The sequence below is a fragment of the Erythrolamprus reginae genome, chromosome Z, assembly GCF_031021105.1.
Source record: "Erythrolamprus reginae isolate rEryReg1 chromosome Z, rEryReg1.hap1, whole genome shotgun sequence".
Classification (NCBI taxonomy): Eukaryota; Metazoa; Chordata; class Lepidosauria; order Squamata; family Dipsadidae; genus Erythrolamprus; species Erythrolamprus reginae.
Genome location: NC_091963.1, coordinates 106,040,488 through 106,053,938, shown reverse-complemented (window position 1 = coordinate 106,053,938; position 13,451 = coordinate 106,040,488). Strand labels below are relative to the sequence as shown.

At 36.2% G+C, this 13,451-nt stretch overlaps 1 long non-coding RNA gene across 2 annotated transcripts; it reads left to right on the top strand.

Moving 5' to 3' along the window:
* Positions 1-1,294: 1,294 nt before the first annotated feature.
* On the top strand, positions 1,295-7,500 carry LOC139153754 (uncharacterized). Of its 2 annotated transcripts, XR_011556882.1 has the most exons (4): positions 1,295-1,384; positions 2,949-2,993; positions 3,865-3,947; positions 7,224-7,500. It is a non-coding gene; the product is annotated as an uncharacterized lncRNA (long non-coding RNA). The 2 variants fall into 2 exon arrangements; XR_011556881.1 differs by lacking the exon at positions 3,865-3,947.
* Positions 7,501-13,451: the final 5,951 nt, after the last annotated feature.

The window sequence follows — 13,451 nt, the reverse complement described above, 5'->3', positions numbered from 1 at the left end:
AAGACAGAGAAAGCAAGTCATAAGCATTAATACTTGGAAGGAAAAGACTAAAATGGTAGCTCTACTGCTTGAGGAACCTATGCAAAAAAGCAAGCTTTCCTACAAGCAATATTACCACGTGTGGTTGACGTGTCCACTAGTTAAGAAATTCTGGAAGAAAACTAAAAATATGACAGAGGAAATTATAGGAGAAAAATTACCACTAAAACTGGAATTCTTCCTTCTTGGAATAATTAGGCATAAAGTTACAATAAGTGACAGACATCTGATTCTACACATAACGCGGCAAGAATCATATATGCCGAAACCTGGCAACGGGAAACCGTTCCGACATTGCTTAATTTAATAACAAAAATATATGAGGTAGTAGAAATGACAAAGCTTACATATGAACTACAGGATAAAGATATTAAGGAATTTCACAATACTTGGGACAGGTGGTATATCTGGATTAATAAAAAGAAAAGAAAAGAATAAAGAGAATAATGACAACGTTATTAAAACTACTAATCTAAGAGAGAAAAACTAAACTATTGTTAAGAGGAAATATTACCATTGCAAGGCACTATTATACCATGGAAAAATATAGAGGATATGAAAGCAATAGAAATGGATACGTTAATGGATAAGTTAAAAAGATATATGTGTAATAATAAACAAGAGGAAAAAAATATTGTTATAAATGAATATGCTGCAAAAAAACAATTAGCCTGTAATTTAGCAGGTGTAAATATTAAGCTCTGATACCAAAACCACCCATGTATAAAGCACAATGCTTTATTCTGTCTTGAGTGTATATATGTATGTTGTTACTCTTCCTGTCTTCTCACTCTTTTTCTCTTTCTTCTTTTTTCTATGGATTTCTATGCATAAATAATTATGTAATTTTATGCACTTTGTAAATGTTGTACTGTTGTATTGTTTATTCCCTTTTTAATGTACGGTATATACTCGAGTATAAATCGAGATTTTCTGCACAAAAATGTGCTGAAAAATCCAACCTCGACTTATACTACAGTCACTGACTTTCACTGACCTGAAAACTGCCCTGCAGCAATTCCGATGTGAAAGGCAGGAAGGAAAGAAACCTCATGGCTGGCAACAGGAGGTGTTTTTTTTCTTTCTGCTCTTGGCAATACCCCTCAGCTGCCTGATTAGCAGCAGGCTGAACCAATCACAGATCCTCCTCTATACAGTAAGGAGGCACTGAGAGAGCTATCTGATTGGCAGCAGGCTGTAACAATCACAGCTCCTCCTCTACAGGAAGCACTGGGGGAAGGGGCGGGAGGGTTGAAGAGACTTTCAGAGGGGAGGAACCATGGCTTTCTCTTCTGATCAAGCCAACAACAATATTTTACAAGTAAATAAAATGTACAAGTAAAATGTAAGTTACCCATTTAAATTTGATTAACAGGATAGGTTATTTTGTAAGAAATTGTTGCTTTAAATGGGGATAATTCTGTGTAATTAAACTTTTTCTTCCAACTATACTTATACCCACGAGGATTGTTAATGCTGACTTGTTTAAAACAATACAAAGGTTAGGATAATATTATTAATACTATGAATTTTGTCATTAATCATTTCTTCTACATAATTAATATGAATAGATTTACCTTTTTTAAGAGTATGGTTTCTCCTTATGCAAGATAAATATCATGTAGAAGAAAGATTTTACAATTAATGATTGAGTAACCCCCAATTGTTATTTACTGATCTATTGAGATAGTAATTATTTTAACTTATGAAAGATGTTTTAAATGGAAAATCTGAATATTTATTATATGGAAGTTTGATTTAAGCAATTGTTTTGAAAGAATATATGAAATCCCAATTATTAAGAAAAGTATAATGATATTGTAATGAAGATTAAGATAACAGGTTTTAAGATTAAGATAACATTCCTAAAGATATTTTAAGAGGGTTTTGGAATTTAGAAAAAGAAAGATTTTGGAAGGGGAGGAAGGAAGATGCGAGAAATAAAAAACATTTTGGAAGGAAAAAAGTTACATAATAATAATAACAACAGGGTTGGAAGGGACCTTGGAAGTCTTCTAGTCCAACCCCTTGCCTAGGCAGGAAACCCTACACTCCTTCAGACAAATGGGTATCCAACATCTTCTTAGAAACTTCCAGTGTTGGAGCAATTCACAACTTCTGGTGGCAGGCTGTTCCACAGATTCATTGTTCCAACTGTCAGGAATTTTCTCCTTAGTTCTAAGTTTCTTCTCTCCTTGTGTAGTTTCCACCCATTGCTTCTTGTTCTTCCCTGAGGTGCTTTGGAGAATAGGTTGACTCTCTTTGTGGCAAATCCTGAGATATTGGAAGAATGCTATCATGTCTCCCCTGGTCCTTTTTTTTCATTAAACTAGATATACAGTACCCAGTTCTTGCAACCGTTCTTCATGTGTTTTTTTTATTCTTCTACAAAAACAATTTTAAGAAGCTACAATAGAAGAATATTCCATTTTTATAAGTTACCAGTAGCCACTGTATTTTCCACCCTGGGCTTATATTCGAGTCAATAAGTTTTCCCAGTTTTTGTGGCAAAAGTAGGTGTCTCATCTTATACTCGGGCCCACTTATACTCAAGAATATACGGTAAATAAAGTAATACTGTACAAGCAATAACATATGCAGCACAGGCAATTCTTGAGACTCCTAAATTGGTCCATGTTATATCACTGTAACTGACAACTGCCCAGGTTGCTTGTTTGTTTCGGATTTCAATCAAAAGAGTTGGTTATTACCCTTAAAGCCCTGCATGATATAGGTCTAGGCTATTTGAGGAATAGTCTCGTCCCCTTGAGGTTGGTCATCAGAGGCGGTAAGTGGCAATTAAATCAAATAAATAAACAGATATATAACTAGGGCAAGCTGACCGAGTGATGATAACATTTTCAATTGCTGCCAGAAAAATACTTAAATTCTGCTATTTCTTTTACCAGGGCTTCCGAAACAGAGGAAGGAACTGAAGCCACTTCACAGAAAACGTAAGTAACTTCAGGGTGCAAGTCAGGAATATTTCTGTTTAAGAATTTTTGAAGTGATTCAGAATGCATGATAAGATATTTAATGTGTAAAACATCCCATAATCTCGTCATTTTATTTCACTGTTCAACTGTAGAAAGGAAAAGTGTTTTATTCCTAAGTACATTTACATTTAGATGCCACAATAAGAATTCTACCAAACACGGTTTATTAGGAATAAGCGGTACCATTATTTTAAGTTGCACCCATTGTTTTCCTCCTATTGAAATACAGTATTTTATTTAGCACAGATGCTTGTTTACAGGGATACAGAAATAGTCACACATTTAATTTATTTATTAAACAAATGGATATAATTACCCAAGTCATATATACATAATTCCAGTGGCTTACAATTTTATTTAACATTTATTAATTACTTTCATTGAAACATGTCAAAAAAGAGAAGCCGTCACCCAGCATTTCTTTCCTGAGTCTTGTTGGAAGGCCAATGCGAGGTCTCTGGAAACGTACTGCTCATCGTAGGGCTTCATTTCTCCCTTTCCCTAGCCTTACCATAGATAGAAAGTGATGCTGCCAGACCCAAAGTAGCTATTGGGAGAAGATTCTATGGGTGGTTACCGAGGCCTTTTCTCTTAGAGCAAATGGCTGTGATGCAGTTCTGAAATACTGAAATTCTTGCTCTTCTCAGAAAAATATTGGCATCTCAATACATGGATATTAATTTAGAAGAATATGAGATTAAGGGTACTGTATCTGAGATTAAGGGTACTGTATCTATTATAATAATAGCTGGACAAAATTTGAACAGACTTATTAGAAGAATATGTAGTTTTATAATTACATCGTCTTTTATTCCTTTTATATCTACAGAAGTTCAGAAGAGGGAGAGGGAGAGGAGGAAGACGAAGAAGAGGAGGAAGAAGACTAATCCAATTTGTTAAATGAATATTATTGTATGTAGTATTGGATTATTGTATATAGTATTGGATTATTGTATATAGTATTGGAATTTTATAACAATTATATAAGAAAGAAGAGATAAGTGAGGATTTAATTTTTAAATATCTGGAAAAAATAGAACTTCCAGTTTTAACCGAAACACAACAGCAAAGTTTAAATAGACCTATTACAGATATAGAATTAAAACAATCTATAAAGAATCAAAAAAACAATAAAGCGACTAGTCCAGACGCAATACCAGCTGAATTTTATAAATTAGATTTAGAAATACTCTCTTCAAACATGCTTGAGATATATAATCAAATATTGACAATAGGTAAATTACCAAAAACTTGGTCAGAAACTTTAATAACTTTAATACATAAGGCTGACACAAAGAAGGAAAAAATTGAAAATTACAGACCCATTTCATCGTTGAACGTCGATTATAAAAAATTTATATCAATATTTGCCAATAGACTTAAAAGTATTATAAATAATATGATACATAGTGACCAAAATGGATTTTTACCAGGTAGACAAATAAAAAATAATTTAAGAATAATAATTAATACCTTGGAATATTATGAGCAACATCCTGAAATGCAAATGGCACTTATATTTTTAGACGCCAAAAAAGCATTCGACAACGTGGATTGGAATTTTATGAAAATACAATTAAATAAGATGGAAGTAGGAACAAAACTTTTCAATATAATAGACGCTATATACTCTGAACAAACTGCTAAAATTATAATAAATAGTGAACAGACAGAAAAAGTAGTTATACAAAGAGGAGTAAGACAAGGCTGCCCAATATCACCATTGTTATTTATTTTAACTTTAGAAGCATTGTTAATAAAAATAAGAGCAGATAAGGAAATAAAAGGATTGAAAATTAGAAATGAAACCTATAAAACACAAGCATTTGCTGACGACGTAGTGTTTGTTTTGGATGATCCAATAGAATCTATTTCAAATCTAATAAATGCGATCGAAGAATATGGGAAAGTTGCAGGACTGAAAATAAACAAGGAAAAGACACAGATATTAACAAAAAATATGACTGAAATACAGAGAAAATATTTAGGAGACCTATCAAACATGAAGATCGTGAAAAAAGTGAAATATTTAGGGATATGGATGACTTCCAAAGCTGTATCTTTAAAAAATGATAATTATCTAAAATTATTAAATCAGATCAAAAAAGATTTAGAGATATGGAGTAATCTACAATTGTCATTAGTAGGAAGAATTTCCACAGTTAAAATGAACATCCTCCCAAAAATATTGTTTCTTTTTCAAGTGATCCCAATAAATCCAGGAACGAAATTCTTCGCTGAATTGAATAAGATAATAAAAAAAATTATTTGGCAAGGTAAAAAATCAAGAATAAAACAAAATTCATTAGAAGATCGTAAGGAAAGAGGAGGCCTAGGTCTCCCAAATTGGAAACTATATTATTATGCCACGGCCTTGACATGGATAAAAGAATGGTTGACATTAGAAAATCAAAGATTGCTCAGTCTAGAAGGACACGACTTGATGGTAGGTTGGCATGCATTCGTATGGTACGATAAATTAAAAACCCACTCATATTTTAAAAATAATGTTATCAGGAAAGCATTGATAGAAGTGTGGAATGAAATAAAGAAGAACCATTTTCTAGTAATGCCAGAATGGGTTTCACCTTTTGAAGCTATTGTACACCCGAATCTTAAAGGGAAAGGCAAGATTTGGAAATATAGTGATTTGTTAGATAATCAACTAAAATTAAGAACAAAACAAGAGTTATACGAGTTAGGTATAGATTTAGACTGGTGGCAATACATGCAGATTAGTTCCAGGTATCAAATAGACGCAAAGATCTATATTTTTAAAAAAGAAAACAATGTATTGAGCAAATTATTATTTCAAAACCAAATAAAGACAATTGGAAATGTTTATAAATATTTACTAAACCACAGAACGATTGGTTGGATATTGAAAGATAATATGATCAGTTGGTGCAAAAATTTTGGCAAAGAGATTGATTTAGACACTTGGGAAAAGATATGGATGTATAATTGGAAAATAACAAAATCAATTTCCTTTAAAGAAAATCAAATTAAGATGTTTTATAGATGGCACCTTCCACCATATAGAATTTCTAAAATGTTTTCATCTGTATCGCCTATTTGTTGGAAATGCAAAAATGAAGTTGGTACATATTATCATGCATGGTGGACCTGTTCTGAGACAAAAATATTTTGGAATAAAGTAGAGAATTGGATAAATGAAATCACTAAGGAGAAGATTAAAAAATCTCCTGAATTTTTCTTATTGGGTATCTCAAATATAAAGTATAAAAAAGAAATTTACTATTTAATAATACATATATTGACGGCGGCGCGAATAGTATTTGCACAGAAATGGAAAGAAAAGACGATACCGAAAGATACGGAGGTATTCAAAAAAATTATAGAATGTGCAGAATTAGATATGATGACCAAACGTTTGAATAATTAAACCGAAACAGAATTTTACAAAATATGGGATAAAGTATATGATTGGTGGAATGTTAAAAATAGTATTAAAAATTTAAATATGATTATTTGAAAAATTATAAGATAGAATTAAATAGTTTTTATGATAACTTAGAAGTGTTTATTTTATTTTATTTCTATATTACTAATAATTTGTTTATTGCTTTTTACAAACATATATATATATATACAAGTATATCATTTATAATAAAAAATATGTGTGTATATATATATATATATATATATATGTATGTGTATATATATATATATATGTGTGTATATATATATATATGTGTGTGTATATATATATATATATATATATATATATATATATATATATATATGTGTGTGTGTGTGTAATCAACAATTTTAATCTTAAAAACATAGTTTTAAATTTAATGACAATGTAATCTGTAAGTGTGGCATTTCTGCTTAGATCTGGAAATAGTTTGAGTTTTTTATATTCTGTATTAGTTAGACTTCTACAATAAGAGGAGCAATGGTAGCTCCTTAAATGTTCAATGTTGTATGTCTTTGTCTGTCCTTTTTGAAAATAATAAAAAATATTTAAAAAGAAAGAAAGAAAAATGTTGGCATCTCAATACATGGATATCACTTTAGAAGAATATGAGATTAAGGGTACTGTATCTGAGATTAAGGGTACTGTATCTATTATAATAATAGCTGGACAAAATTTGAACAGGCTTATTAGAAGAATTTGTAGTTTTATAAGTACATCATTTTTTATTCCTTTTATATCTACAGAAGTTCAGAAGAGGGAGAGGGAGCGGAGGAAGAAGAAGAAGACGAAGAAGAAGACTAATCCAATTTGTCTAAATGCATATTATTGTATATAGTATTGGATTATTAAATACATTTTACATGCAACTTGGGCGTCCTCCTCGATCCACAGCTGACATTAGAGAACCACCTTTCGGCTGTGGCGAGGGGGGCGTTTGCCCAGGTTCGCCTGGTGCACCAGTTGCGGCCCTATCTGGACCGGGACTCATTACTCACAGTCACTCATGCCCTCATCACCTCGAGGTTCGACTACTGTAATGCTCTCTACATGGGGCTACCTTTGAAAAGTGTTCGGAAACTTCAGATCGTGCAGAATGCAGCTGCGAGAGCAGTCATGGGCTTACCCAGGTATGCCCATGTTTCACCATCACTCCGCAGTCTGCATTGGCTGCCGATCAGTTTCCGGTCACAATTCAAAGTGTTGGTTATGACCTTTAAAGCCCTTCATGGCACTGGACCAGAATATCTCCGAGACCGCCTTCTGCCGCACGAATCCCAGCGACCGATTCGGTCCCACAGAGTGGGCCTCCTCCGGGTCCCGTCAACTAAACAATGCCGGTTGGCGGGCCCCAGGGGGAGAGCCTTCTCTGTGGCGGCACCGGCCCTCTGGAACCAACTCCCCCCGGAGATCAGAACTGCCCCTACTCTTCCTGCCTTCCGTAAACTCCTCAAAACCCACCTTTGCCGTCAGGCATGGGGAAACTAAACATCTCCCCCTGGGCACGTTGAAGTTATATATGGTATGCCTGTATGTGTGTATGTTAGTATTGGGGATTTTCTTAAACTTATAATATTTTAATTAATTGGATTGTATTGGATTGTTTTTCACTTGTTGTGAGCCGCCCCGAGTCTTCGGAGAGGGGCGGCATACAAATCCAAATAATAAATAAATAAATAAATAAATGCACTTTTTTATTGTTATCTTTATCCTGAGGTTTAAAATCATTTCAGAATAGCTATTCGCCCATTTGGAGCAACTGCAACTGTGTTGGGCTAAGGTTCTCATTATTCATGTGACCAGTAATGGGCAGCCAAAATTTTTACCATGGGTATGGTTTAATGGTCATGTGACTGGATAGGAGTGGCTTGCCAGCCATGTAATCAGGTGGGAATGGCTTGAACGATCAAGTGAACTGTTAAGTCCTCGACTTACAACCTTACCAGTGTTGCTCGCTGGGATGACAATTTGCTTTGCGTTTCCTGTTCTCTCCTTCCTGGGTCGCCCCTCACCCACCTCAGGCTGGGTAGCTAGGCGAATGGGTGCTGCCAGAAGCATAAATGCTGCCACCGATGCTTCTACCCTCTCCTTCTGCTTGCACCTCATGCGGAGGGTGATTTTAGAAGCGATTTGGGGTGGCATCAGAAGCATCTGGAGGGGTGTTTTTGGGAGCAATTTCGGGCGGCAGAGGAAGCATCTAGAGGGGTGATTTTAGCAGCGATTTGGGGCAGCGTAGGAACTTTTGGAGGGGTGATTTTGGAGGCAATTTGGGATGGCATGGGAAGTATCTGGAGGGGTGATTTTGGGAGCGATTTGGGGCGGCGTTAGTCTTTCTTAGTACCTTCATTCCTCACTTTTCCTCACTGTCCGTTTCCACTCCGTTAGCCTTCACTTTGTCTGCCCACCACCTTTTTTTTAAGCCTTAAAGTTTGGATTTTCTTAATGGGTTTGCATGCATTTTTTGCTTTTACATTGATTCCTATGGGAAAAATTGCTTTTACTTATGAACTTTTCTACTTATGAACATGCTCACGGTACGAATGAAATTCATAAATAGAGGTCCCACTGTATATCTAAACAACAGAATATAAGAGCAAAAAATCATGGCAATAATCTGAGCTATCCTTCTTCCCACCCCCTTCCCCCTCGCTTCCTTTTGCTTTCAGGGAGGGAAGGAAAACCAAATAAAAATGGGAAGTACAGAAAATGGAGCCTGCCTTCAAAATTGGAAAAAGGCATTTCTCAACAGAAAAATGCCCTTCTCCTATTTTGCAGCCATGCATCATTTCTGGGACTGAGAAATTGAGGGGACTCAACCCAAATAGGGATGGGTTCTAATTTACCTCTCTGCTGGCTTGCTTCCTCAAGATGGCGACTGCATGCTCAGTACCAGAAACTTGGCTTCTGCACATGCTCAGAAAGCAAAAAAAGCAAAAAAACATGATGGCGACAGCATGTTTAGTGCCGGAAACTCAGCTTCTGCACATGCTCAGGAGAATTTTTTTTAAAAAAAAATTAAAAGAAAAGATAGAAAGCTGAAAATAAGATGGTAACCCTGTGCACAGTGCTGGAAACTTGGCTTCTGCAGATGCTCAGAAGAAGTTTTTTTTTAAAGTTCAAAAATAAGATGACAGTGCCCATGGACCGGCACCAACTGATCCAGTTCATTGATGGCATCGTGACATCATCAGCCTGTCGCTACTAATTCTATAGAACCGATACGAAACAGGAGGAAGCTACGCTTGCTTTGTCCGGCAGGAAAAATGTTAATCTCTGTTCCTCAAAAGAAGCAGCCTCAGAAATCTGGCTAGTTCTTGTGTCTATTTGTTCTGATAATTGGTTTAACAAGCATCAGCAATTGTATTTATTCCTTTGATTCACGTTAATTGCTTTCTTTGTAGTTAGGTTTATCTAAAGTTCTTTTTCTATATGGCGAGGGAGTCTTTCTTTAGGCTATCTTATGGGGCAAGTGAGACCAGCTGATATCTTTAAGTAGTGCAAATGGATCCAAGAATTGCTTCTCCTGGGTGTGCTCTTTTTGGAGAGCTTAAATGACCTCCCTGCTAAAGGGTTTCATTTTATGAACAAGTTGATAAGTTACCATTGCATTTTAACTATTTAAATTCCTCACGGTGCCCTGGCACCAAACCTGATTTGTAACTCCAGTTTTCAGGCAGTTCTAATCTATTGTTATTTAGGGCAGCTTTTTGCAAGCAAAGAAGCTTTTTGTATTTTTGTACAGATAATCCTTGACTTACAACACTTCATTTAGTGACCAAAGTTACAATGGCATTGGAAAAAGCAACTTATGACCATTTTTCACACTTGTGACCATTGCAACAGCCCCACGGTCATGAGAGGCTGGGTGAGGAGAAGTGCCCTTGACGTGGGTAATGTTGAGTTGGCCACAGCCATCCAGTCACATGAAGCACCACAGTTGTGAAATGAATGACACTGCTGTTAAGAATGTTGCAAAAGACATAAATGATGATCGGTTGTAAGTGCGAGAACCATTCAAAAGTGAGTACTGTTCAAAAATCACTTTTTTTCAGTCCTTTGGACAGGGACTTCTCAGAGGGCTGAAAAGGTGATTTTTGACCAGTCCTTGTCCTTTTGACTGGTCCTCGTACTTACAACAATCCTCACATTTTACGTTTTGCACCCTATCTTGTCACCATGATGAAAAGAAGAACCACGGTTGTGAAATGAGTGACACTATTGTTAATAATGCTGCAATGGTCATTAGTGTAAGGATCCATCATAATACAGATTTTTCAGCTCTCTGAGTAGTCCCTATGCACGTAGCCATGCCGACCTGATCACATGACCAGCTAGCCACACCCACAAATAAGCCATGCCCACATAACCAACTGTTTAAAAAATTGAATCCCATCACCTGTTATAATTCAGGAGATTCTGTCACATCACATCGCATTTTAAATCTTATTTATTTGTTTGTTTATCTATCTATCTATCTATCTATCTATCTATCTATCTATCTATCTATCTATCTATCTATTTATTGTTAGATTTGGAAGGGACCATGTGGGTCATCAAGTCCAACCCCCTGCCTAAGCAGGAACCCTGTAGCATCCCAGCCAAATGGCAGTCCAATTTCCTCTTTAAAATGTCCAGAGTATTGGAGTTCACAATGTCCGCTGGTAGGTTGTTCCACTGGTTGATCGTTCTGACCGTCAGGAAATTCTTCCTTATTTCCAGGTTGAATCTCTCCTTGGTCAGCTTCCAGCCGTTGTTCCTCATCCGGCCCTCCAGTGCCCTGGAGAATAATGTGTTCCCCTCCTCTGTGTGGCAACCTGTAGACTGCTGTAGACTGCTATCATGTCCGCTCTGGCTCTCCTTTTCTCTAGGCTATCCATGCCCAGTTCCCACAGTTTCTCTTCGTAAGTCTTGGTTTCTAGATCTTTGATCATTTTGGTTGCTCTTTTCTGCACCTTCTCCAGAGTTTCAATGTCTTTTTTAAGTGTGGTGACCAGAGCTGAGCACAGTACTCCAGGTGTGGTCTGACCAGGGCGTAGTAGAGTGGTATTAAGACTTCCCTGGTCTTGGAGTGTATTCCCCTGTTGATGCAGCTTAGGATTGTATTGGCATTTTTGGCTGCTGCTGCACATTGTTGGCTCATGTTTAGTTGATTATCCACCAAGACTCCGAGATCTCTTTCGCCATCACTACTGCTGAGAGGGGTTTCTCCCAGGCTGTATATGTGTCCAGGTTTTTTTTTTTACCTAGGTGAAGGACTTTGGTCTTGTCGATGTTGAACATCATTTTGTTTGTGTGGGCCCACTGTGTTAGTCTGTTTCGCGACGGCGAAAGAGATCTCGGAGTCTTGGTGGATAATCAACTAAACATGAGCCAACAATGTGCAGCAGCAGCCAAAAACGCCAATACAATCCTAAGCTGCATCAACAGGGGAATACACTCCTATCCAGGTCTTTCTGTAATTTGAGCCTGTCTTCTTTTTTTTTCCCAATAAATTTTATTAATTTTCATAAAATAGACAAAACTGACAAACAACATTAAACATAAAAATGGGGTTGCATCTTCCCCGCTTATTCTAAAAGTAAAAATTTCAATACAGAAAAAAGAATACTTAAAAAAAATACTTAAAGTCAACTTATTATTATAAATGAAAAGAAGAAATTTGTTTGACTTTTTATAATAGGTCTTCATGCATGAACTAATTCTAACATAATTCTAAAATCTTATCCCTACTAATTCTAATATAACACTTAAATCATATCTCTACTAATACAATTCTCTTATTTGTTTATTTGTTTGTCTTAACTTTTTATTATTTCTTCTTATTTATCCATATATACACTTTGTTCCATATTTCATAAAATTCTGTTTCTTCTTGATCTTTTGAGCCTGTCTTCAAGGGTGTTGGCTACCCCCGCCAGCTTGGTGTCGTCTGCGAATTTGATTAGTTGCTCTTCTATTCCCTCGTCCAGGTCATTGATGAAAATGTTGAAGAGCAGAGGGCCCAGGACAGAACCCTATGGTACCCCGCTGCCTACTTTCTTCCATGTGGATTTGGAACCATTGAGGACAACTCGTTGGGTGCGGTCGGTCAGCCAACTGTTAATCCATTTCCATATGTTGTAATCTACCCCACTTTTTTCTAATTTGTTGATTAGGAGATTGTGGTAGACTTTATCAAAAGCTTTACTGAAGTCTAAGGATATGAGGTCCACTATGTTGCGCTAATCTACTGATTTGGTTATGGTGTTGAAAAAGGATAAGAGATTGGTTTGGCATGATTTGTTTCTGACAAACCCGTGTTGGCTGTTGGATATTATCCTGTTTCTTTCCAGGTAGTGGCATAGCTGGGTTTTTTATTATTTTCTCCAGTATTTTTCCAGGTATTGAAGTCAGACTAATAGGTCTGTAGTTGTCTGGATCCCTCTTTTTACCTTTTTTGTGAATGGGAACTACATCAGCTCATTTCCAGTCACCTGGTAAGTCTCCAGTGATCCAAGATTTTTGGTAGATGAGGAGAAAGGTTCCGCTATGGTGTCTACCAGTTCTTTTAGGACTCTGGGGTGAAGTCCGTCAGGTTCCAGTGATTTCTACTCATTGAGCTCCCACAAGTAGTCCCTCATAGTAGCTTTATCTGCGTTGAGTTCGGTTCTGGGGCTGTTTATTGCAGTTAAGTTGTAGCTTGGTTGGTTGGTTCCTTTATGTGTGAAGACTGATGTAAAGTAGGCATTGAGCAGCTGTGCTTTATCTCTGTTGTCTGTGATTTCATTACCATCTTTATTTTTTAGTACAGTGACTGTTTCCTTGATTTTCTTCTTGTTGTTTATGTGATGGAAGAAACTTTTTTTGTTGTCATTAACTTTCATTGCGAGGTATTGTTCGTGTTGAGCTTTTGCTGTTCTTATTTTTTGTTTGCAGGTTCTGGCTGTTTGCTGATATTCCACCTTGGTTATGAGTCCTTCTTTCCATTTATTGTA